Raw genomic sequence first — 26,325 nt, 5'->3', positions numbered from 1 at the left:
GGTAACGGGTCAAAATGGTTTTGGGTTGAAATGGGTCATAGGTCAAATGGGTCAATTTTTTAAACGGGTCAAAATGGGTCAGGTTGGGTCGGGTCGAAACGGGTCGAAACGGGTCACATGTCAGTTGGGTCAAATGGGTTACATCGCTTTTTTTACATTTATTACATTATATTAGTTATTATTATTTATTATATATACATAAGAACTATTAATGTACATAATAAATGATATAACCATGACTGCTTTCATTAATTTTTAACAGATGCAACTTTTTGTGCTCGACCCATTCACAAAACCCATTAGACCCATTTCTATTTATTGATCTTTGAGTATTGATACCCATTAGACCCGTTTCTTAATTTTTTTTATAGGACTCAATAGGTTGGAGAGAAACTGATTTGGATCTTTTTTTAAGTTTTGATTTACATTGTTAGGCTTAATTTTTCTCAAGACCCAATTAACCTAAAAGCTTGACCCATTTGACCCGAATTTGAGAGTATGGGTCACAATTGCCAGGTCTAATATTACTGAATATATGTCGTTGTGTGTTATATGATTTTTTTTTATACATTTTTTTTTTATATATAAACAATGTGCAGTAACAGATACAAGTTTTGCAAAACTTCGATAATGGACCCCTGTCAAATTAGTGTACTACAAAGCATATACACTTATGTGAGTACAACGGGGTATTAATTATATCATACCTTCATTCCTTTATATATAGTTAGTGAAGTGATTGTAGATAGTTAGTATTGAAAATCCTTCGGTTTCATGAATAATTGTATTGGTTGGGTTCCTGAGTGTGACAAGCGGTGTTAAGTTCAAACCCAACTAGAGTTATATCTTAAATATATCTTAGGGTGGTATATCTTGGATGGTAAGGAAAATACTATTAAATGGTCATAGATGACCCGGTTATACCATAATACGGTTAGAGTAAAAAACACTTCCCCATCCTTCTCCTGGTAATTTGAATAGAGAAAATATTATCCTTTTATCCGTTTTATATATTTAAATCTACTTTTATTGACCGGTGGAGCAAGTTGCTAAAGAAGATTAAAGTGTAACCATATATGAACTTTTCAGGTGTGTTTCTACACAATCTGCAAGTTGCATTCAACTTAAGCCACTTATTTACTTATTTGTACAATCCAAATGAAAATAATGGTTCCCTTCAGGAATTGTTTCTAATGCCTCCCTAGGTTTATATTTTGAAAGACATATTTCACATGTATCATTTTCCTTACGGTGCTCAATGACTCTCCCCAAGTACTGTTTTCTTGTAAGACTCGATTGTGGATGAACTTAGGCCTGGAGAGGATTGTGGTCGTGGAGAATGGAAATATATATACAGAGAATACATCGATGTTTTGGTGTTGGTTGATGATTAAAGACCCGATTATGCATGTTAATATCGATGCACCAATGCCTATGATCAATCCGTTCTTAGCACTTGTTTGAATGCCTACTTAGGAAAACTCAATAATGAACAACAAACAAAACATTGAAATTAGGTTTCTTAAACTGAGCTGATGAGCGGTGAATTGAGAAACAGTTTGTGGAAGTGATGAACACAAGGTAACTGTTGGCCGCAATTGGAGGAATTTGTAAGGATGCGTGATTTAGAAGATAAGAAATTTGTAAATGATGAAAATTAGGGTTTGTGAATATGTGTGGATATACGAAAGCTGCCCAAAGTTAACTAATACTACCCACACTTTTTCTTTTCTTTTCTATATGCTTCTCACGGTTCTCTCATATATGCAATCAATAGTTCTTAGTAGGGATGAGCGTGGTACTGAACTGGTTGGTACCCCCGTTTTACCTTTTTACCCTAAGGTGAGTGCCAAATACCGTACCAATATAATCGGTACTTGTACGTCTCCGGTACCGATACGGTAAAAGACTCTACTGCATGTTGGTACCAAATTAAATTTTGTAATGAATTGCTAAATATGACTGCACTAATATTGAAAGCTGCATGATTCTTAATGTGATGTCACAACTGCCAAAGGAAACATATGTAATTGTTTTTCATAGATGTGAAGCTCATTCCTAAACGAAACATATGTAATTGCTTTTCATAGATGTAATTGCTTTTTACCCTAAGTTATTGACCAAATATAACGTTAAACATGGTATAAAAAGATTTTACTAAACCTCCTAGCTCGGTACCAAAACCGGTAAATACCGGTACCATACCATTAAGTACCGAATTCACATATACATAAAACCTAATACCATATCGCTTATATTTGGTGGGTACCGATTTAGTACAGGGCCGGAACGATTTTGGTTTGGTTTCGGTATTTAGATACAAATACTCATCCTTAGTTCTTAAGTGTGTTATTTTACTATATTTTGAGTTTTATAAATTATTTGATTGACATTTATTAATTTATATCAGTATTTACATGTGATTGAACTTACAAAATTGTAAAATTTTATACTTGATTTAAGTTTTCGCGATTACATTGTTGGTGATTTTAGTGTCATCCAACTAACATTTTAGCTGATTGTGATTTACTAGAAAGCAGGAGTTGACTAGTGATACTTAACATGGGTTCGGTGAGTGCGGAGTGCACGCCCATAAGAGTGAACTAGACACTGGCGCACGGTAATGGCGGGGGTCAAGGGGGCAGCGCCCCCTTGCGGGGTCCAAGGGGCAGCGCCCCTGGCGGGGTCCAAGGAGCAGCGCCCCTGGCGGGGTCCAAGGAGCAGAGCCCCTGGCTGGGGCCCCGCTCCCAGGTGAGCGGGCAGGGGTCGAGGGGGCAGCGCTGCCCCGAAACAAAAACGTTTTGAGTGATACGTTTTAATGAAACGTTTAAATAAAACGTTTTTCCCGCTCCTTTTCCAACCGTCATAACCATTCATTTGTTAACCGCCTAAACTGTTTTATATAATCAGTTTTGGAAAAACTGCTTTCATTATTATTCAATTTCATACAGAACGAACACACAAATCTATACACATAAATCGCATTCTTCTTGTCTGGAAACGATTTGCATTTCTAGTCTTATCCCAATTGAAATTTCGTGTAACCCGAGACAAGGAGGGTCGGAATATTCAATTAGGAAAGTGTTTCACGATTCTAGAAATATCCGGATTATCTCTTTACATACCCTGTTTCTAACAAACTAATTGAATATTTTCGTTGATAATCATGAGTGGAGAATCGGTGAAGGAGATGACTGCAAAGTTTGCAAAGTTGGACAAGTTTGATGGTATTGATTTCAGGCGCTGGCAGAAGAAGATGCACTTTCTTCTCACAACTTTGAAGGTTGTTTATGTACTGTCTACCCCCATGCCAGAAGAGGTTGAAGATGAAACCTTGGAGCAATACAGGAAACGAGCAAAGTGGGAAAATGATGACTACATATGTCGCGGCCATATTCTTAACGGTATGTCTGATACTCTCTTTGATGTTTATCAAACTGCTGAATCTGCAAAGGGATTATGGGAGTCACTTGAATCAAAATACATGGCAGAAGACGCTTCTAGTAAGAAGTTTCTTGTCAGTAATTTTAATAATTATAAGATGATAGATTCAAGGCCTGTGATGGAACAGTTCCATGAAATTCAAAGAATTTTGGGACAGATGTCACAACATAATTTGAAAATGGACGAATCTATCTCGGTGCCATGTATTATTGACAAACTGCCCCCTTCGTGGCAAGTTTTTAAAAACACTTTAAAACACAAAAAGGAAGAAATGTCTTTGACTGAATTGGGAGGCCACTTACGTATTGAGGAAGCAATACGGGTTGAAGAAAGTGGTAAGGGAAAGGGTAAAGAAGCGGCATCATCATCTGTCAATATGATAGAAGATGGTAACCGTGAGAACAAAAAGAACAACAAACGGTCCAATGAAAAGAAACGTAAGTTTAATGGAAAGAACAATGATTCCAACAAGAAGGATAAAAAGGCTTGTTGGAAGTGTGGAAAATACGGCCATTTCAAGAAAGAATGTTCTTCTAATAAGAATACGGGTGGTGCAAGCACGTCTGGTTCGGGAAATGGGTCTAAGGACCACGTTTCTAACCAAGGTCAGAATTCTGATTTTAATCTAAATTCTGTTCAGAATTATGTATCACATATTTCTGAGGCATTTTATGTGCAGGATGATAACGTTGCTTGGTGGATTGATTCTGGTGCCACATGTCATGCTTGTAAAGATCGTTGCTGGTTCAAGACTTTCAAACCAGATAATGATGTGTTGTACATGGGCAACGAATCAGTCACTCCTATTCTTGGTCGTGGGGATGTTGTTTTAGATTTTAGTTCTGGAAAAACTATTACTTTAAGTAATGTTGTGTATGTACCCGGGTTGAGAAAGAATCTGATTTCCAATCCTATATTAAATAAGTGTGGTTATAAACAAGTGTTCGAATCCGACAAGTATATCTTGTCGAAGGGTGGTATGTTTGTAGGATTTGGTTACTATAATAATAGTATGTTTATGTTGAATCTTAAGAATATCCCTAATGTTGTTAATTCTGCCTGTATGATTAGTTCTAATGCAAATGAATCCTGTTTATGGCATGCACGTTTAGGACATGTACATTATAAAAGAATGTATGAAATGTCTAAAGATGATTTGATTCCTAATTTTGATATGAATTTGGAAAAATGTAAAACTTGCATGTTGAACAAAATCACTAAGACTCCATTTAAAGAAATAAACAGGACTTCTTTGCCTTTAGAACTAATTCATAGTGATTTATGTGATTTCCATGCTACACCTTCATTAGGTAATAAGAAGTATGTGATCACATTTATAGATGATGCGTCTAGGTATTGCTATGTTTATCTTTTGCATACTAAAGATGAAGCATTAGACAATTTTAAGATCTATAAAACTGAAGTAGAATTGCAACTAAATGGTTTAATTAAGACATTGCGTACTGATAGAGGTGGTGAGTATTATGATCCGGTATATTTTCAGTTCGTGGGGATCATACATCAAACTACAGCTCCTTATACACCACAGCAAAATGGTGTGGCTGAGAGGAAAAATAGAGCTCTCAAAGAAATGGTTAACTCCATGATGTCCTACTCTGGTTTGAGTGAGGGGTTTTGGGGAGAAGCCATGTTAACGGCTTGTTATATCTTGAATAGGGTTCCTAACAAGAGGGGTAAGACTACTCCTTATGAGCGTTGGTATAAGAAACGACCAAGCTTGCATTACTTACGAGTTTGGGGATGTCGAGCTGTTGTGAGACTACCCGAACCCAAAAGGAAGACTTTGGGTGAAAGAGGTATTGATTGTATTTTTATTGGATATGCTGAGCATTCCAAGGCCTATAGGTTCTTTGTGATAGAACCTAATGATTCTGTTTCGGTTAATACCGTTATAGAATCAAGAGACGCGATCTTTGACGAGTCTCGTTTTACATCGATTCCTAGACCAAAGGATGTTATCTCTCATTCACATGAGACTGTTCAAGAAGAACACGTGGAGGAAATTCCTAGTGTAACACCCGAACCTCGTAGGGGCACTAGAATTAGGACGCCCAAATCTTATGGTTCTGATTTTCAACTTTTCTTAGTTGAAGGATCTAGAGATCGTGCTCAATCTCAATTTTCTTACTGTTATAGTATAGAAGAGGATCCTAGAACCTTTGATGAGGCTATGAGGTCTCGTGATGTCGCTTTCTGGAAGGAAGCAATTCGCGATGAGATGGACTCTATTTTGGAAAATAATACTTGGGAGTTGACTGATTTGCCACCTGGGTGTAAACCTTTGGGTAACAAATGGATCTTCAAAAGGAAGATGAAAGTCGATGGTACAATTGACAAGTTTAAAGCTAGATTGGTGATCCAAGGCTTTAGACAAAAGGAAGGTATTGATTATTTTGATACCTATGCTCCGGTTGCTCGTATCACTACTATTAGGTTACTGATATCACTTGCTGCGATTCATGACCTAGTGATCCATCAAATGGATGTCAAAACAGCATTCTTAAATGGTGATTTGGAGGAGGAAGTGTATATGAAACAACCGGAAGGATTTGTTATTCCCGGACAAGAGAATAAAGTGTGCAAGTTGATTAAATCATTGTATGGGCTGAAACTGTAACATCCCGCATTTTTCCGTTAAATTATTTTTAACGCCGTCTTTTTCTTTTTAGATAATATTCCTCGTATCTAGATTCGTAACCTCCGTTAGCTAACATTCTAAATTTCTCGTTATCGGATTTTAATATCTTCCGTTAATACGCGTTTTAAAATATTCCGTTTAGGTATTTTCCGCACCCGACTACAAACTCGAGGGACTAAAATTGACACGGGGCAAACTAGTTGACTAGGTCACCTAGTCCACCCCAATCACCACCATTCAACCATCTCCCTCTCTCTCTCTTTCTCTCTAGCAAGAACACACCCAAATTCCAAATTCATTCAATCATCATCTAAATCCGATTGGAGAAGCAAACATCAAAACAAATTACATTTTCGTGATCCTCTCTTCATCCTCTACATTTTGATACCAATATCATCAAGTTTGGGTAACATTTCTAAAACTCTAGATTTCTCTAAATTCGTGTTTTTGACTTGAAATGTTGTTAATTAGTGTCTATGGCTCATTGTGATGTCGCGTATGTAATTTGTATGCTCGATTTGTTGTTTTTGGTGTAACTAGCTTGAATATGAAAATTGCTTGCTTAATCTTTGATTTTGGATGATCAAATGTTGTTAGATTGTTAAAGTGCATGTTTTAAAAGTGTTACTAGTATCATTAGCTTCGTTTTGATGTGTAGGTTGATTTGTAAAACTTCATAAACTTGATTAGTGATTTTGGTGATTTTGGATTAGGGTTTGATAAGCTTTATATGAACTTTTGGTGCATCAAATGCTATGAATTGTTGTTGATAAGTGTTTGGTTGCAATGTGTGTTTGATTACCTTCGAAACGGCATATCATACATGTAAATTGGTTGCCCGAATCATGAAATGCGTTTTTAGAACTTGAAACTTTGATTATGAACGTTTAATGCGGTTTTGGGTTGTTGTAAGTGTTGAATTGCTAGATGATATGTGGTTAGTTGTATTGCTCGTCAAAATACCTTTCCGAGGATATAAGATACATGTTTTGGTTGTTTGCGGATCATAAATGGTGAATGTTTGATGTTTGGTTCGTGCATACTTTGAAAAACTGACCAGAAATGTCTGTACAGGGGGTGGCGCGGCGCGCCCTTTACCCGCGCGGCGCGCAGATTATGCTGTACAGATTCTGACCTCTTGGTCCCAATTCACGCGAAATGTTTGACTAGTTACCGACCTCCGATTCACATGAAAACAGTTTTAATATACTTGTATATGAATAATTAGCATAGAAAATTTGTCCGGGACCCGACCCGAACGCGTTGACTTTTTCGTTGACTTTGACCAAGTTTGACTTTTAGTCAAACTTAACCAAACTTTTATACAATCATTCTAACATGCTTTTATACTTGTTTCTTGTATGAAACTTGACAACGTGATTCACATGCTATACTTAATCGAGTCGTAACGAGCCATAGGACTAATTGAACACATTTCACCCGACCTTGTGTCGTAACCGGTTAATTGATACAACTTACTTGTTTAGGTCAAGGCTAAACAACTTTCATGCACACGTTTACTTTGTGAAGTACATTTATACTCGTGCACTCGAGGTGAGATCATAGTCCCACCTTTTCAACAACTTTTATACTTTTAAATCGTGGGCTGAGAAAACATGTACTTTGTTACATCTTGTACTACTTACTTTTATGTTTTGAACACAAGTGTGAAAACAAACATTCCACGTGCGAGTTAGAACAAAAATGCCTCAATTCGATTATCATTAGTTACACTTGCAGGGTGTAAGCGAGAACTTATATTGTGTGGCCATACGGGTTTAACAAACACTCATTCGGACGGTTCGCTACCGTTATGCGGATGAAATATATTTTTGTGTTTTAGTGTGGGTTCTAGCACTGTGTGATGGGGTAACGTTGGTTAAGTTTTGATAATTGAGTGCTCGCGTATAACAACACTTTTGGAATGCAAATGATTTGGATAATCTACGTTATGGAAATACAAAATCTTGTGGTTCAAAAACAACGTTTAATACTTACTAAACCTATGATTTCACCAACGTTTTCGTTGACAGATTTCTATGTTTTTCTCAGGTCTTGCACGATATGTGATACATGCTTCCGCTCACTATTTGATACTTGCATCCGATGTCGAGTATACATGCATTTCATGGAGCGTCTTTTGACTTTACTTTAAACCGTGTCGCCTAGATTTCAATCGTACTTATAACATTGTAACTTAACTTTTGGTTGAACAATTCTTGTAAACTTTGAAACAATCCTTATTTTGAAATGAAGGCGACATATTTTGGTCAAACGTTATCTTAAAGACTTATAATCAGGTAATGGGACCCACGTAGCCGACGCCGTCACTTGACGATTTGTCGGGGTCGCTACAAGTGGTATCAGAGCCTTGGTTGTAGGGATTTAGAGTTCATTTGTGTTCACCCCGAGTCATAGGGTACATAGGTGAATCTAGACTACAACCGGCATATAGACTGAAGTAGGAATTACTTGACTATTTGTGCATTTATACTCGAACTCTTCTATCATATCTAACTCGTATTCGATCTTAATCTTGAGTTGATAAATTTTGTTGATGCGCTACCTTGACTTTATGAAGTAATGTTAAATGCACATGAGAATCAGGGTAATATAATTTCCGGGATTATATTACGGTGATTCACATGGACGTTCCGACATTATGACATAAAGAATTTAAGGCGAGTCAAGGAAAATTTTCTCTACATCATCATTCCCTATCATGATTAGTATTATTGAGAATACTAATCAACGATATTCTTGTGTCTTGAAGGAACAATGCTTCCCCGTCGCGGACCACGTAATGAAACTTCCGAACAAGCTTTTCAACGCATGATAGCCACCGCCATAGGTGCGGCTATGGCTAGTATCTCCTCCGACATCAATAACAACCACAACAACCATGGAGCCGGTAATTCAAACGAGGGTTGCTCCTACAAAACTTTCATGGGGTGCAAACCTCACACCTTCGATGGGACCGGAGGACCGGTTGTGCTCACCCGATGGTTTGAGCAAACAGAAGCCGTTTTTAGCATAAGCGGTTGTCGGGACCAAGACAAAGTCAAATATTCCACCCACACTTTTGCCGGTATCGCCCTCACATGGTGGAATACGTATGTGCTGTCGGTGGGTATCGATGAAGCCCACACACTCTCATGGGCCGACTTAAAGAAAAAGATGATCACCGAATACTTCCCGCGCGAAGAGACCCGTAAGCTCGAACACGAACTAAGAACTTTAAAAGCGGTCGGGAATGACCTAAAGGCATATAATCAACGATTTTCTGAGCTATCCTTGATGTGCCCAAACCTCGTGACCCCCGAACCTCTAAGGGTTGAACTTTACATGGATGGTCTTCCCAAGAGCATCAAACAAGGAGTAATGTCATCCAAACCCAGTAATCACCAAGAGGCCCTGAATATGGCCCGTCAATTGATCGAAACGGTAGACGAGATTGAAGTGCCGGCACCTAAAGCCGAGGATGAGTCGGGTGACAACAAAAGAAAATGGGAAGCCCCCCAATCGAGTAACTACAACAACAACTTTTCCAAGGAACCTCTCACCCCCGTCGGCAAGAAAAGTTATGCCGGGACACGACCTTTTTGCAACAAATGCCACAAGCATCATTTTGGTGAATGTGGCAAGCTAATTTGCCATCGGTGCCAAGGTAGTGGTCATATTGCCAAGTATTGTGGAAGTACCGCCCCCGTCACTCAAAAGGGGCCCGGCGCACCAAAGCCGAGTATTTGCTACAAATGTGGCCAATCGGGTCATTTTAGGAATGAATGCCCAAAGAATAAAGCAAAAACCAACGCGCGCCGTTGAACTTACAACATCGACACCTAGGATGCCCGAGACGATGATGGACTAGTCACGGGTACGTTTCTTCACAACAAACCGTATATTTCATACTTATTCGATTCGAGTACCGTTAGACGTTTTATAACCAAGGATTTGACTCGTGCTCTTTATATTCCACCTCTTACCCCCAGATACTACTTAGACGATTTAAGTGACCGACGGAAAATATTGTGTGCCTATAAATTTTATCGGAGGATATGTGTTAAGAAATTGGACTCGACACCTATAGAACTAAGGAACTCAAAACCTATTCATTAAGGAGAAATTGTTGCCCTACATTTATGTATAGATTATTGTGAACTAAGTAACTTTCGGTTGGAAACCAATACTCTCTTCCTCGTATCCATTACCTCATGATTATTTACGTGGATCCCGTGTATTCCAAATCGACCTCCGTTCTGGTTATCATCAATTGGGGGTTAAGGGAGACGATGTCTCCTAAGCCATTTTCCGAGCTCGCAACGTTAGTTGTAAATCCCTCTTAGTACCGTTTGATTTATTTAGGACTCCGTCCGTATTCATGAACCTCCTAAACCACGTATGCAACTTATCTAGACAAATCTGTTATCGTATTTATGGATGACATCTTAACTTATTTAAGTAAAGAAGGAAAACGAACAACATCACCATCTTACGCTCGAACTTTTGAGAAAAGAGCAACTCTATACCAAATTCTCCGAGTGAGAATTTCTGTTGAACGAAGTCCAATTTTCTAGACCATGATGTTAATGGTCAAGGCATTACAATCAATCTCGAAATCAAGCCACATGTAATCAGGAAACTCTACCAACTCGGACTTGTATTCGTAAAAAAAAAAAAAAAAAAAAAAAAAAATCTTAGATCTCGTCTGTTATTACCGAAGATTCATTTCTGACTTTTCTCGTGTTACACGACTTTTAAACTCGTTAACTCGCTAAGGAAAACTTTAAACATCTCCGTGTTCGCACCTTGAGCGTGATTCTTCACACCAACATTTCTAGTTAAAATCGTATAGCAACAGATGGAACTCGAACATGGAAATATTTCTATTTGAACGCCGAAAGGCATACTCTCTCGACTCAAAAAAAAAAAAAAAAAAAAAAAAAAAAAAAAAAAAAAAAACTAAAATTCGTTATTTTACACGAAGAATTCGAATACTAAATTGTGGATCCGATCAAACTTCTCGTCATCACGTACCACACTACATACCTCTGTTATTTCACCATCACCGTCTGATATTACTGGAATTTAAGATAACACACAATCCAACGATACTTCACTCTTCTTTGACTTAACACCCTTGTGTTTCTGATAATCGGTCAACTATTATTCAACCCCGAACTATACAACTACGTGTACTACCTCGTTTCTCTTTCAGACTTCAACTTTTGACAACTAGAGGCACGTTATGGCAACCTCGAGATGCAAGCTCATCCTATTCTTAGTCCTCATTTCACTCCTATCTTTATCGCTCGCATTTCCGTTTAAAGAAATTCCTCATATTACCTAAGTATTCGCCACGAGGATGAATAGTCCTAACGAACATATTTCGAACCCTAACTAACTTGTTCAAACGTATCTTAAGAGATTCTATTCCAACACGGCGTATCTTTGTCAATTATTCCGTATCGAAATACTCGTTTCACTTCTAGTTTTACAAGAAACCTTGGAGACCCGTTTAGACATGAGTACCGCGTACCACCCACAAACCGACGAACCGAGCAAACGAACGATTTACGTCTTGGAAAGACATGTCACAAACTCGTATTGTCACCTTTAGTAGATCACTCTTACAACAGTAGTTACCACTCGTGTGTTCACGCGCACTTTCCGAAACCCTATATGACCGCTAATGTCATACCCCTGTTCATTTAACCAAAGCATCAACCACCGAAATCTGAACTCCATCAAGAAACAACAATTGAAATCATTCAAATCCGAGGAGGGCTCGAGACGATCCGTAGTCGCCAGAAGAGTTATACCAAACTTAGATGAAAACCTCACAAATTCCAGTGTGTAACCGCGTGATATTGAGAAACCGCACCTTGGAAAGGTGTAATCCATTTTGGGAAATCGAGAAAGGTTATATCCGCAATATTGAACCTTTTGAAACCTTGGGGCGTATTGGAGCCGCTTCCTACCATTTAGAACGGCCGACTCAATTAAGTTTCCGTTTACCCTACATTTCGTGTAACAAACTTAGAAACGTGTCCTGCGGAACAGGAACGTGCAATCCTTCTAGATGCACCAACTATTGATGACAAACTCCTCCTCATAGGAAAAACCGGCTGAACTTGTGGATCGTAAAACCAAGCCCTAATACAACGTAACACCCCGACTATCCGGATTCGTGGAATGTCTAAGAAAGTACCTTCAATCATTCGTAGAGTTACTACACTAGGTCTCGAGTAAGAGACATCGACTATTACTTCCAACTAAATTTCGGGACGAAATTTCTTTTGAGGTGTGGATAATGTAACATCCCGCATTTTTCCGTTAAATTATTTTTAACGCCGTCTTTTTCTTTTTAGATAATATTCCTCGTATCTAGATTCGTAACCTCCGTTAGCTAACATTCTAAATTTCTCGTTATCGGATTTTAATATCTTCCGTTAATACGCGTTTTAAAATATTCCGTTTAGGTATTTTCCGCACCCGACTACAAACTCGAGGGACTAAAATTGACACGGGGCAAACTAGTTGACTAGGTCACCTAGTCCACCCCAATCACCACCATTCAACCATCTCCCTCTCTCTCTCTTTCTCTCTAGCAAGAACACACCCAAATTCCAAATTCATTCAATCATCATCTAAATCCGATTGGAGAAGCAAACATCAAAACAAATTACATTTTCGTGATCCTCTCTTCATCCTCTACATTTTGATACCAATATCATCAAGTTTGGGTAACATTTCTAAAACTCTAGATTTCTCTAAATTCGTGTTTTTGACTTGAAATGTTGTTAATTAGTGTCTATGGCTCATTGTGATGTCGCGTATGTAATTTGTATGCTCGATTTGTTGTTTTTGGTGTAACTAGCTTGAATATGAAAATTGCTTGCTTAATCCTTGATTTTGGATGATCAAATGTTGTTAGATTGTTAAAGTGCATGTTTTAAAAGTGTTACTAGTATCATTAGCTTCGTTTTGATGTGTAGGTTGATTTGTAAAACTTCATAAACTTGATTAGTGATTTTGGTGATTTTGGATTAGGGTTTGATAAGCTTTATATGAACTTTTGGTGCATCAAATGCTATGAATTGTTGTTGATAAGTGTTTGGTTGCAATGTGTGTTTGATTACCTTCGAAACGGCATATCATACATGTAAATTGGTTGCCCGAATCATGAAATGCGTTTTTAGAACTTGAAACTTTGATTATGAACGTTTAATGCGGTTTTGGGTTGTTGTAAGTGTTGAATTGCTAGATGATATGTGGTTAGTTGTATTGCTCGTCAAAATACCTTTCCGAGGATATAAGATACATGTTTTGGTTGTTTGCGGATCATAAATGGTGAATGTTTGATGTTTGGTTCGTGCATACTTTGAAAAACTGACCAGAAATGTCTGTACAGGGGGTGGCGCGGCGCGCCCCTTACCCGCGCGGCGCGCAGATTATGCTGTACAGATTCTGACCTCTTGGTCCCAATTCACGCGAAATGTTTGACTAGTTACCGACCTCCGATTCACATGAAACTTGTTTTAATATACTTGTATATGAATAATTAGCATAGAAAATTTGTCCGGGACCCGACCCGAACGCGTTGACTTTTTCGTTGACTTTGACCAAGTTTGACTTTTAGTCAAACTTAACCAAACTTTTATACAATCATTCTAACATGCTTTTATACTTGTTTCTTGTATGAAACTTGACAACGTGATTCACATGCTATACTTAATCGAGTCGTAACGAGCCATAGGACTAATTGAACACATTTCACCCGACCTTGTGTCGTAACCGGTTAATTGATACAACTTACTTGTTTAGGTCAAGGCTAAGCAACTTTCATGCACACGTTTACTTTGTGAAGTACATTTATACTCGTGCACTCGAGGTGAGATCATAGTCCCACCTTTTCAACAACTTTTATACTTTTAAATCGTGGGCTGAGAAAACATGTACTTTGTTACATCTTGTACTACTTACTTTTATGTTTTGAACACAAGTGTGAAAACAAACATTCCACGTGCGAGTTAGAACAAAAATGCCTCAATTCGATTATCATTAGTTACACTTGCAGGGTGTAAGCGAGAACTTATATTGTGTGGCCATACGGGTTTAACAAACCCTCATTCGGACGGTTCGCTACCGTTATGCGGATGAAATATATTTTTGTGTTTTAGTGTGGGTTCTAGCACTGTGTGATGGGGTAACGTTGGTTAAGTTTTGATAATTGAGTGCTCGCGTATAACAACACTTTTGGAATGCAAATGATTTGGATAATCTACGTTATGGAAATACAAAATCTTGTGGTTCAAAAACAACGTTTAATACTTACTAAACCTATGATTTCACCAACGTTTTCGTTGACAGATTTCTATGTTTTTCTCAGGTCTTGCACGATATGTGATACATGCTTCCGCTCACTATTTGATACTTGCATCCGATGTCGAGTATACATGCATTTCATGGAGCGTCTTTTGACTTTACTTTAAACCGTGTCGCCTAGATTTCAATCGTACTTATAACATTGTAACTTAACTTTTGGTTGAACAATTCTTGTAAACTTTGAAACAATCCTTATTTTGAAATGAAGGCGACATATTTTGGTCAAACGTTATCTTAAAGACTTATAATCAGGTAATGGGACCCACGTAGCCGACGCCGTCACTTGACGATTTGTCGGGGTCGCTACAGAAACAAGCCCCGAAGCAGTGGCATCAAAAGTTTGATGATGTGGTATTGTCCAATGGTTTTCAACTAAACCAATCTGACAAATGTGTGTATAGCAAATTTGATCCATCTGGAAAAGGTGTGATCATTTGCTTGTATGTTGATGACATGTTGATCTTTGGTACTGACCAAGATCAAGTTGATCGAACAAAGAAGTTTTTGTCATCACAGTTTGCCATGAAAGATATGGGAGTAGCTGATGTGATTCTTGGAATAAGGATCAAGCGTGGTGAGAGGAGTATCTCGATTACGCAATCTCATTATATTGAGAAGATACTTAAAAGGTTTGAAGTTGATAACTGTTCACCTGTTAATACTCCCGTTGATCCGAGTGTGAAGTTAGTGCCCAATGAGGGCAAGGCTGTGTCACCACTTGAATACTCTCGAGCTATTGGATGTTTAATGTATGCTATGACTAGCACACGACCCGATATTGCTTATGCCGTGGGAAAGTTGAGTAGATTTATTAGTAATCCCACTACTCTTCATTGGCATGCTATAATTAGAGTATTCAAGTATTTGCGAGGTACCATGGATTATGGTATTACTTATTCAGGATTTCCTTCGGTTATAGAAGGTTATTCGGATGCAAGTTGGATTACCAACGTCGAAGATCATTCATCTACGACAGGTTGGGTATTCCTACTTGGAGGAGGTGCTATATCGTGGGCTTCGAAGAAGCAAACGTGCATTACAAATTCGACTATGGAGTCAGAATTTGTTGCTTTGGCAGCAGCTGGTAAAGAGGCTGAGTGGTTGAGAAATCTGATTTATGAGATTCCTTTGTGGCCAAAGCCGATATCTCATATCTCAGTCCATTGTGACAGTTCGTCTACCGTGTCTAAGGCATATAGTCATATGTACAATGGAAAGTCGCGACACTTAGGTCTTAGACATGGTATGATTCGTGAGTTGATCATGAATGGTGTGATATCCGTGGATTTTGTGAGATCTCAAGAAAACTTAGCGGATCATCTAACCAAAGCATTAGCCCGAGACTTAGTGCACAAGTCGGCTATTGGAGTGGGATTGAAGTCCACCGAAATCTTTCAAAGTAAGACACCCGATTCCCTTCTAGTAAAACGCTAGAAGCTGAATTTCAATGTGGAAAGCTTACTTTCTGAAGATTGAAACACATAATTATACTGATCCCAAGGTATGTGTTTAGACTGCAAGTTGAGGTAGGTTGAAGTTTATCTTCTTAATAGTTCTTTTGAAAAATTGCATATGCAGGTGCAAGATGTAAAAGAACTACCTATGTGAGCATGAAGTTTTACCGCTTCAAGGGAGCTTTGGACTTAGCTACCGATATGTTCACTGAAGGATAGGGACACATGGCTTATAAAAGTGTCAAGTGTGTATTAGATTAGTGTAAGAAACTGATGTGTGTATTACTCTCTCGTTTTCATATGGGTTGAAGGGTTTAATTTCTGAAACACCCCGATTCTCGAATTCTGGATGATGTAATATACTAAGATGAAAATTTAATTTCTGAAACATTTTCATTTATGCATTGGTTTGTCTGTTTATTGAGGTCATTTAGTAAATCAAGCATTACACTAAAATGGGGGGGAATTGTTGGTGATTTTAGTGTCATCCAACTAACATTTTAGCTGATTGTGATTTACTAGAAAGCAGGAGTTGACTAGTGATACTTAACATGGTTTCGGTGAGTGCGGAGTGCACGCCCATAAGAGTGAACTAGACACTGGCGCACGGTAATGGCGGGGGTCAAGGGGGCTGCGCCCCCTTGCGGGGTCCAAGGGGCAGCGCCCCTGGCGGGGTCCAAGGGGCAGAGCCTCTGGCTGGGGCCCCGCTCCCAGGTGAGGGGGCAGCGCTGCCCCGAAACAAAAACGTTTTGAGTGATACGTTTTAATGAAACGTTTAAATAAAACGTTTTTCCCGCTCCTTTTTCAACCGTCATAACCATTCATTTGTTAACCGCCTAAACTGTTTTATATAATCAGTTTTGGAAAAACTGCTTTCATTATTATTCAATTTCATACAGAACGAACACACAAATCTATACATATAAATCGCATTCTTCTTGTCTGGAAACTATTTGCATTTCTAGTCTTATCCCAATTGAAATTTCGTGTAACCCGAGACAAGGAGGGTCGGAATATTCAATTAGAAAAGTGTTTCACGATTCTAGAAATATCCGGATTATCTCTTTACATACCCTGTTTCTAACAACATGGTATATATTTTATTGTTTTTGTTTGAAAATGCCGATCGAAAATCCAGTTATATCAAAACAGAAATATGTCTAGTATGTCTAAAGAAAAGATTAAAGGATATTATTTTGCGCTATTGATCAAAACGCCCAATTCAAACGAACTATAACAATTCGCTTTCGAAAAAGCAAACTTGCCAAAATGCCTTTGAAAGCCGCAAGATGTCTTGCGAGCCTTGCGACTTGGGCTTGGGAGCCTTGTAATAAGTTTGTTGTAAAACTTTGAAACGTAATATCTTTTTACACGTATCTCCGATTTCGGCACCCTTTTTTTTTTAAATCGTGTAAGTTTTCTGAAAATATAATTTGTTATTCAAAATAAATTAAATAATAAATAAAAGTATTAAAAAATGAATTAAGTAATAATTAGATACTGAAATTAGACATTGAACCATTTCCTCACTTTTGGTTTCAGTTTTAAATTTCATGGACTTAGAGGACACTAAAATTCGACATTAATTTCAGTGTCTCTAATCCTAATGCTTTTAGTGTACGCTGATAAAAACGAAAAGGGTGAAATAAAATTAAATAAAAAATCTATATATAAAAGAGTAAACTAAATTTCTCTTAAAAGGTTTGTTACGAGTATATTTCATAAACAAATAATTAGTATTGGGGTAAAGTTGTAATAAATAAAAGCTGAGGATACAAGTATTGCCAGATGTTTAAATTGAAGGGTAAGGGAGCAAAAAAATAAAAAGAATTCTGCTGGTAGAATATCACATTTCAGTATTCTGTTTTTACCACAACATCAAACAAGTCTATTCTCTCTCTCTCTCTCTCAAAGTAAAAAAAATTAGGGTTTTGTAAAATCCGATCAAATGGAGGGCGATTCGGATGCTGCTGTAAAAAGTAGCGGCGGAGTGGTTACAAAATCCGTTACAAATGAATCTGCACCTATGTGAGTTATCTATATCTGCTGTAAAATTAGGGTTTATGAGTCTGGATGTCTTGTAGTTTCGTTGTGTTTATTGGATATTATATATGCTTATTGATGATGATGATGTCGTATTTGTTTAATTTCATCGATATGTTGTTATATATATATATATATAGTCAAATTATAGATTATTAAACATCAATCAATCTAACTCCACTCACAATCAACACTTCGCACTTGTTTCTAATCCTCCTGCGGACTTAGGATCAATATGTTTTCAATTGTATCTTATCAACTTATGGTACTTAATGAATCTGAAGTTGTGTATTGATTATGCTGTACTCTGCTATTCACAGACTCAGTTGCTCTTGCTTATAGTTTATCTTTTGTTTGTGTTCATTATAGTGAAAGGATTACATTAATTTCACGATTTTAATATGCCAATAATTCAATTGGATTCATATTCTAATTTAGTTGCTTGTGTTTAATCATTCATTGCAGGATTAAGAACGCAAATGTTAGGGTTGACAATCATCTCGAACTCTTTTATGATTGCTTGCTTCTTCTCACACAGTATGCTATGTTGCTGAGCGTTATTCATCTGAATTATCAAGGTAAGAAGGAAAGTCTATATGAAGCGCATGCCTTCTCGATGATCTCCTTTGTGTGCTCCTTTATGGTATTTGGTTTGACAGCCGTGCTTCTATTTGTTGATCACTATGTGACAATATTTACTAGCAAATCAGGGGCCCTTTACACCATGCGCGTCTGGCGCTTGTCTTCATATGCTGCTCATCTCTGGCTTGATGTTATTTTGATCAAAGATGGTCAACTTGCTGAACTTGCTGAACTTTTCCGTTGGTGAACTCCTTTGCAACATTTGGGTGCTACTCAGATATGTAATAGTTTGTTAAGCAAAGAGAAGTTTTTTACCTTGTTGATGATCGTAATGCAATGTTGTCTAGTTTCTATCGTACCGTTTTTCTATGTAGCCTTCCAAATATTGGATAATGTATATATGTCATTGCGTGTCGTTATATGATGGATGTTGTTTAATGCTTTTTACGTGTTATGTGATAACTATATAAGCTGATAAACACTTGTTGTGAAACTTTGATGTTGGACCCTTGTCATGCAAACTAGTGTACTACAGAACATATACACCTGTGTATTTATGTCACATCTTCTTTCCTTTATATATAGGTAGTGAAGAGTTGGTTACAAAGAACTGTCATTTTATTGAGACCTTATTGAAAGTATAGGTGATTGCTTGTGTATTTTGGTGGTGGTGGTGGTGGGTCTAAACGAGCTGAGATTGACTGGGTTCGAGCTGACGTGTTTAAAGTTCAAATCGGCCTGAGCTCGACTCATTCTAAGTCTGAATCTGCTTGAGTTCGACTAGGTTATATAAATAATAATACGAGTAGTTTTACTATATATAAACTATGTCATGCCACTTCTTCAGTGTTTCCCCTTTAGGAATCAATCCACAATGTATAGCAATTATCAAGTGATTCACGCTGGCCAGACACGTTAACGAAACCATTGGGAAACAAGTACTTGTACCTAGCTCGTTGTGTGTATTTTAACCCTAATTTTATAGTGCCCAATTGAGGTATGTTTGTATTGTGTATAAATTTCAACAATAACAGTTTGCAACAATAAGAATGAAGTTGATTTTGATGAACAAGAGAGCTTGGATACTGGAATGAAGTTGATTTTGGTCTATTATTTGAATGGTTTGGATTTTTATTTGTTTTGAATTGTTTGAATGGTTTAGTTTGATCTGTTATTTGAATGGTTTGAATTTTTATTTTTATGATTTGAATTTTTACTTGAATGTTTTGAATTGGTAACTAAGCGAATGGAATATAAATAAATGCTATTATGTTGTCAATGCTTGTATGCAGTTGTTTTTGTAAATCCTTGTAATCAGTTCTATAAGTTCTATTATGCTGTAAATACTTGTATGCTCTTGTAAATTCTTGTACCCAGTTCTATATGTTTGATTGAATGAATGGGTCAGAATTGGCACCTGTTGATTGAGTGAGTTAGAATTCATGCTTTAGAATGATCCAAAACATATATGTGCTTTATATACTTGATTTGTAATTTGTAATGGTGCACTTGATCAAAAACAGCAGCATCAGCGATTTTACAACATCTTTGATAAAAAAAACCTCCAAACTGACACACAGCCTATCTTGACACCAGTTTTGTAAATACCAAGACCAGCTAGCTCCAAACTCCATATGAAACTATTATTAAAGACAACTATTTTAAAAGTAGCCTTTGAACCATTTTTATGAACCATAAAACCAACATTCACTCAGCCCATATTTACCACCATGCAACTTACCATTAATCAGTCAGCCGGGTGGAAAGGTAGATGTCTCTCTTTCGGGGGGAGACTCGTTATGATAAACGTGGTCATTTCCAATTTGCCTCTTCACTATATGTCCATTTACAAAGCTCTGTTGGCCATTATATAACAACTTGAAAGGTATGGCAGGAATTTTCTTTGGGGTGGCGATTGCCTTAAAGAGAAAACGTGTTTGGTCAAATGGGAATCAGTTTGTTTACCTAAAGATCTCGGTGGCTTGGGTATAACTCCTCTCCGGTTATAAAAACCTCGCAATGCTTGCTAAGTGGTGGGCTCGTTTAAACTCCAACAATTTTTTTTTTTTTATGGAAATCCATCGTTGTTACCTCGTTCGGTCCTTTGTTTCGTGGTAAAATAATGAATAAAGTGTCTTCATTACAAAATTTACAACTCTCTTATTTGGAGAGATTTGATCAATCTTTAAAAGATTGAATTCGCTCAAGGTATTGTTGGTCCTAATATTTTGGAAGTGGAAATCAGGGGACGAGGCAAGTATTTTATTTTGGTATGATTCTTAGGCCGATGGGAGTATCTTGAAAGACGAATTTCCTTCTTTGTTCTTCATTTGCCAACAAAAATTCCAATGTGTCAAACGGTTGTTGAAATCGACTCACAGTTGGGATGGAATTTACATTTAAACCTCCCACGGTCCAATTTCAATTTATTTAAAGCACAGGAGCTGAACTATTTGTTGTCTAAATTTCGATTAAATGATGCTGTTGCGGATCATCTTACATGGGCCACAAGCCCAAACAAACCATTTTCTGTTACGGATGCTATAAAAATTCTTGTGCAATCGAGTAATATTGAACCGCCCATGTAGCCTAAGGGTCTGTTCCCTAATTTTTTTATAAAGGAAATGAAATGAAAGGAAGGGGAATGAAGGGGAGGGATTTCAAATCATTTCAATTTGGAAGGAAAAAATGAAGAGTAAAATACTCATCCATTCTCTTCCATTTCTTTTCTGTCAAAACTTGGGAACGCAATTGTGATTTTGATTTCATTCCAAATCAATTCCTTTCTCTCCAAATAACAGCTCCGGAATAGAGCCCAAGGTAATTTGGGGTAATAACGTTCATTTCAAGATTATAGTTTTTCATTGGCTCGCTATTAAAAAGAGGATTCCCGTTAAAGACGTTCTAGCACGAAGAAGCATTTTTTCTTCTAATCAATCTACGTTATGTGTTTGGTGTATGGTCGAAGTAGAAACCATCGAACACTTGTTACTTCATTGCAAATAGTCTCCGAGCATTTGGTCGGATTTATTTCGTTGGTGGAACATTCGTTGGGTCATGCCGAGGTCGATTGTCGATTTCTTTTTTGATTGGTATTATGGAATGGGTATCAAGGCATCGAAATTTTTGAAAGATGATCGGGCCCGCTACTATTTGGGCCATTTGGATGGCTAGAAATGATATTATCTTCAATGGTAAATTTACATGCCGTTCCATAGTTGTTCGGAACATCAAATTAAAGGTTTTCTTATGGGCGTCTAATCACATCTTAGTGCACGGTTTACAAGCTTATATATGGGAGCAAAATCCGTTTGTACTTTGTTTAATAGGATTTCTTAAGTTGTAATCCTTCTTTGTATTTTCATGATTTCATATTGTACTTCTAACCGGTAGCCTTTATTGTTTTGATGAAGTTATCATGTTTTATAATAAAATCCTTTCTTTCGCCCAAAAAAAAAAAAAAAAAAAAAATTTGTATGTTTGATAAATGAAAGGGTATTTAGCAAAAAATATTTATTGGGGTAAAATTGTAATAGATAAAAGCCGGGGATACAAGTATCGGGTAGAGTACTAAATTGAAGGGTAAGGAGGGGCAAATATATAAAAAAGGAGGGGCAAATATATAAAACGAGTAATTAGCTTTCAGTAATCAGTAGTATTTTGTTTTTACCACAAGATCAAAGGAGTCTATTCTCTCTCAAAGTCAAAATTAGGGTTTTAAAAACTCGATCGATGGAGGGCGGTTCGAACGCGGTAAAAAGTAGTGGCGGAGCGGTTGCGAATACTCTTAAAGATGAATCTACTCCATTGTGAGTTTTCTGTATCTATTGTTATCTGTATAATCTTATGTACTCCATTGTTAGTGTTGGTAGAGTATTTGTATTATGTATTGATATATAGACAGATACATATGTATATTTGATCTCAGTTTATGTATTGCTTATGCTGTTATTTTGATTGCACCAGTTAAATGTTCCTTGTTGCTCTAGCATATAGTTAGTTATTTGATTGTGTTCATTATAATGAAAGGACTCAGAGCTGTACAGGACCGGAACGGTTCTGGTTCGGCTTCGGTATTCAGATACCAATGCTCATCCTTAGTTCTTACATGTGATCATTTTATTATATTTTGAGTTTTACAAATTATTTGATTATAACATTAAATATATTATACCAGTATTTACATGTGATTGAACTTACAAAATTGTAGAATTATATATAATATAAAAGTCTTCGTGATTATATGGTATACATGTTATTGTTTTTGTTTGAACATGCCGATCAGAAATCCAGTTATAAAAAAAAATAATACTCCCAATATGTCTAGAGATTAAATGATATTAAATTATGTATTACTTGATATAATAATTTCAAAAAGCGCAATGGAGTTGGCTTAGTGGTAGTGACATGTCTTTCTATATGGGAAGTTCGGGTTCGACTCCTAATCGCTGCAACATTTCCTGAATCTTAACTGCCGTTAAAAAATATGTGAAGTATGTAAATATAAAACAAAAATAATAGTTACACATCTGTTGTTTGTGACAGAAAACATGAATTTTCTATAATGCTCGATAAGTTAAACGAAAAGGGTAAAATAAAAGATAAAGTTGTAATAACTTTCTGTTACAGGTTTTGTTAGATTTGGTCAATAAATAATTAGTATTTGGGGTAAAATTGTAATAACTAAAAGCTGAGGATACGAATATAGGCTAGATGTTTCTTAAATAGAAGTGTAGGGGAGCAAATAAAAATAAAAGAAGGCTCGTAGAGCAATTACTTCATCCGCTACTTCGTAGTTTTTACCAACACGTCAGAGGAGTCCATTGAAAAGTCAAAATTAGGGTTTTGAAATTCCGGTCGATGGCGGGTGATTCGAATGCTGTAAAAAGTAGCGGAGGATCAGTTGTGCTTTCTGCCACCAATGAATCTACTCTTCAGTAAGTTTTTTGTATCGTTGTTATTTGTAATTCTGTAAAATGTTATGTTTATTGTTAGTATATTGTTATTATCTTAACTTTCACTTTTATATTTTATCAATTGTAGCTTATCGACTTATGGGTCATTATAAATCTCAATTTATATATTTCTTATGCTGTCCTTTTGCTTGCACGAATTAGATATTCACAAATGTTCTATTATATCAAATCAAATAGTTGATTATTTATTTGTGTTTATTATATTATATGGATTCAGTATAATGCCACAATTTTAATATGCCAACAATTTAATTGTCTTTGTATTCTAATTTTGTCCTTTGTGTTTTATATCAGGATTAAGAATGCTAATGTTAGTGCTGAGATTGACTCCGAACTCAATCTTTCCTTGTTTGTTATCCCTCAGTGTCTTATGTTGGTGTGCGCTCTTCGACTGAGGTATCAAGGTAGAGAAGAAACTCCAGTTACGGACTATCCCTTCTTGATGACCTCCTTTGTGTGCAGTTCTCTATTATCTATCTTGCTAATGGTGGTTCTGTGTGTTGATACCTGTGTTAGTTTTACTAACAAGTCAGGGACCCTTTACACCATCCTCAAGCGCGTTTTTCGCTTCTCTTCCTATGTTGCTCTTCAATCTCTTATCGTTATGTTGGTTAAGGACTTTATAAGCAAGTAAATAGTACAATGGTATGCTGCAACATTTTGTTACTGTTGCTATATTGAGGATGATCGTAGTACAAGTTGTCTAGTTTCTGTTATATTGTTGCTCTATGAAGCTTAAGACAGTCTTCCAAATAGTTGAATGTATGTCGTTGTGTGTTGTTATATGATGAACTTTGTGTGATGCATTTGACATGATATGCAATAACTATCTTCAGCTTTGATTAACGTTCCTATTTAAATGATTTGTAGTACACTTGTTGCAATACTTTGATGTTTGACCCTAATCATGTAAACTGCTGTACTGCAGCATCTTAAAAACTTCTTTATGTAATATATACAAGTTTGTAAATGTCGCTAGTTGGGTGACTGTTGGCCGTGCCTTGTAGGGATTAGTCATTTAGTCCGCAGCTGACCAAGTTTGACCCGTTGAACGACTTTGACCGTCTTGAACGTATTCTTGACGGGCTAGTCTTCAAATCTGACTAGTCAACCACGCAGGTTTTTATTCCTATCTTGTTTTCGTTAATATATACTCCCAAATACTTCGTATATATAGGTAGTGAATAGTTGGTACCCTCAAATCAGTTTTCTGTCTTTCCATTTTCCTAATGTCTCAATCTAATTGTTCATTTTGTAGATGAGATAACTGATTTAAATTATTTTATATTACCCTTAAGTAGTTAAGTGTATAATATGCAACATAAATAAGTTACTAAAATGTTAAGGGTAAAGTTGTCATCTTAGTAATGTTCCCTTTTTTTTCTTCTTTTTTTCTCGTGTTTTTTTGGTCCCGTGAGAATAAAATTTTGGGTTAAAGTCAAAAATAGGCTACAAACTTACACAAATGTACCGATGTCGCCCACAAACTCATTTCCGTCCTACTGTCGCCTACAAACTTTGAAAAAATGTGTTAATATCAACATTTTGACGTTTTGACCTGTTACATACTACTCCGTAATTTTGACCTGAATTTTTTTTTTTTTTTTTTTTTTAAGAATTAAGATCCAATCCACGAACGATACGTGTCAATTTTGACCGGTTTAGGCGGTAGCAAGTCATTTTTGTTTACATTGGTACACTTTTTGAAAGTTTTTGTTTACATTGGAACACTTTTTGAAAGTTTGTAGGCGACAGTAGGACGGAAATGAGTTTGTGGGCGACATCGGTATATTTGTGTAAGTTTGTAGCCTATTTTTGGCTTTAACCCTAAAATTTTGGTCTTGTGGCAACTGGTGGATCAATTTATTTGTTGTGTACCATACAATCCCGATTATGCATATTAATATCATACACCTGCCTATGATTAAGCTCTCGTCTGAAATTCTGAATCGACAACTCAAGTAACATTGTGCTCTAAATATGTACAAACATTACAAATTGTAACAAACTTACCATTAGAAGAACCAAAACAAGTAGTTTCACCATCACTGCTTTTTAGTCTTACAAATTCTACCTTCAATTTCCCAAGTTTTACAAAATGGTCTAAACCACATCAACTAAAATTCTTCCTTAACTCGATTAAAAGAACTATACAAAATAAGTCTGCATTTATTTATTGAACTAGATTCGGAAGCCCGCGCGTTGCTGCGATTCTCAATGTTTTTGTCATAACGTTTTTGCAATAACGTGTTTTGACAAAACATTTGTTGTACGCATTTAGCGTTGATTATTTACTCATTTATCCCCACTATAAATTTATAGACATTTATTTTTATTATGTTTTTGAGAGCAAAATATATGAAAAATGAAAGGATTTATACTCCGTAATATTGCAGTATTTTTTTGATTAAAAAAAGTTGGAAGATGCAACGGCCAACTGGACTTCGTATTTGGTAGCCACATGATTTGGTCAACAATTACTTTACTACTTTGTCTTACCCCTTTACTCTCGATTAATCGAATAGGTGGTTTCGGTCGTGAGATAAAAAATTAGTTTTCCAACCCGATATCATACTCTAAAGGAAAACGGTTACCGGTAATATTAACATACTCTAAAGTTTATATAGAGTATAATATAAGAATTTAATTTAATTGATGTTCGAAATATAAATCTTTACAATTTTATGTAGGTTCGAAATATAAGAGTTGGCCGACGGTGAAGGTCGACGGCGGCGTCGGCTGTTGTGATCGTAACTGTTGCCGGAAGTAGCTTTCCACC

The 26,325-nt window shown here is 36.7% G+C and overlaps 1 pseudogene; it reads right to left on the bottom strand.

The window, feature by feature from the left end:
- Positions 1 to 1,006: 1,006 nt before the first annotated feature.
- LOC139840576 (putative RING-H2 finger protein ATL21B) lies at positions 1,007 to 25,810 on the bottom strand (annotated as a pseudogene).
- Positions 25,811 to 26,325: the final 515 nt, after the last annotated feature.

The sequence above is a fragment of the Rutidosis leptorrhynchoides genome, chromosome 4, assembly GCF_046630445.1.
Source record: "Rutidosis leptorrhynchoides isolate AG116_Rl617_1_P2 chromosome 4, CSIRO_AGI_Rlap_v1, whole genome shotgun sequence".
Lineage (NCBI taxonomy): Eukaryota > Viridiplantae > Streptophyta > Magnoliopsida > Asterales > Asteraceae > Rutidosis > Rutidosis leptorrhynchoides.
The sequence above is the reverse complement of the archived record's forward strand: the minus strand, read 5'-3'. Positions and strand labels throughout refer to the sequence as shown.